This window comes from Haplochromis burtoni, unplaced genomic scaffold (genome assembly GCF_018398535.1).
Source record: "Haplochromis burtoni strain Fernald_Lab_line unplaced genomic scaffold, NCSU_Asbu1 Contig_54, whole genome shotgun sequence".
NCBI lineage: Eukaryota > Metazoa > Chordata > Actinopteri > Cichliformes > Cichlidae > Haplochromis > Haplochromis burtoni.
This window is the reverse complement of record NW_024582415.1, coordinates 912,182-913,240: the sequence shown is the minus strand read 5'-3', so window position 1 is coordinate 913,240 and position 1,059 is coordinate 912,182. Positions and strand designations below refer to the sequence as shown.

The window sequence follows — 1,059 nt, the reverse complement described above, 5'->3', positions numbered from 1 at the left end:
AAAAAAATACTGCTGTAATGTGGTTTATTTTTAACAATCTTTGGGGCAACAAAGAAGGTCTGTAACACTGAGGAACAAGCTTTATCATTGGACGAGTGGACAATATATAGCACTACATGGTCTCTGTCATTGTTTTACTTTTTTTGGACTTTTGATTCCCTTAACAAAAATACTTAACACCTTTGACACAGCAGGTGGACGTTGCTTGCAGCATGCACACAGATTTGACATGACATTTAGACCACCAAATAAAACAGGTAATATAAGACGCAGCACTGTCCAAAAACTTAACACGAAAAATGAATGTTAGCTGTGTGTAACAACACAACAACAGCAAAGACCAAGACATGGTACTGTCTTTGTCTACTGTTAGTTCAACAGAACTAACTTTGCACTATTAAAAGGTGTACTGTGTTTTAGGAGAAGCCCAACCTCAATTTAAACACTGGGATGCCAAAACTCATTTATATGATGAAAAATCTGACCTTAAAATATGTAAATGATTCTGGTGTGTAGTGCCCAAAACTGATTGTATGACAAAAAAAGTATTATATAATTTCTCAAAAATATCCCTGACGAATGACAACTTCTTTTGATGCAGAAAGAACATTACCTCCTGAAGGCAGACACTACAATCAGCTTTTGGCAAAGTGATTTTAATGTATTTATTTATTCAGTCTCACTGACAATAAAAATGTCTTCTTTTTTTTTTCCTTTTTTCCAAGAGCTATTTGGCCAAGAGGGCAGCAGAATCTGCAGTGAATGCAAATGTTCCATAATGTTGGGACACATTTTATTGTTAATTTACCAGCGCACGTTCATTTGTCTGTCTTTGAAATTTTGTGTATTTACACACCGGCAATTTAAATTTGATATATTCTTGACAGGTATCTGATATCTTCTTTGCAGAACAATTCGGCAGAAATTTAATTTTGAGATTCGGTGATATTCAGTGGTTATCCAGATCCACAGTGAACTACTTCCTGTGTGGTTACCTCAGGGAAAGTGTGCATTCAGGTAAATCCTGCATAGCTGCAGAGGTAAAACAAAGCATCCAGA

General features: G+C 35.8%; 1 protein-coding gene across 1 annotated transcript in view; it reads right to left on the bottom strand.

The window, feature by feature from the left end:
- paip1 (poly(A) binding protein interacting protein 1) overlaps positions 1-1,059 on the bottom strand; it is an 8,525-nt gene that overhangs the window by 5,762 nt on the left and 1,704 nt on the right. The window lies entirely within an intron of this gene.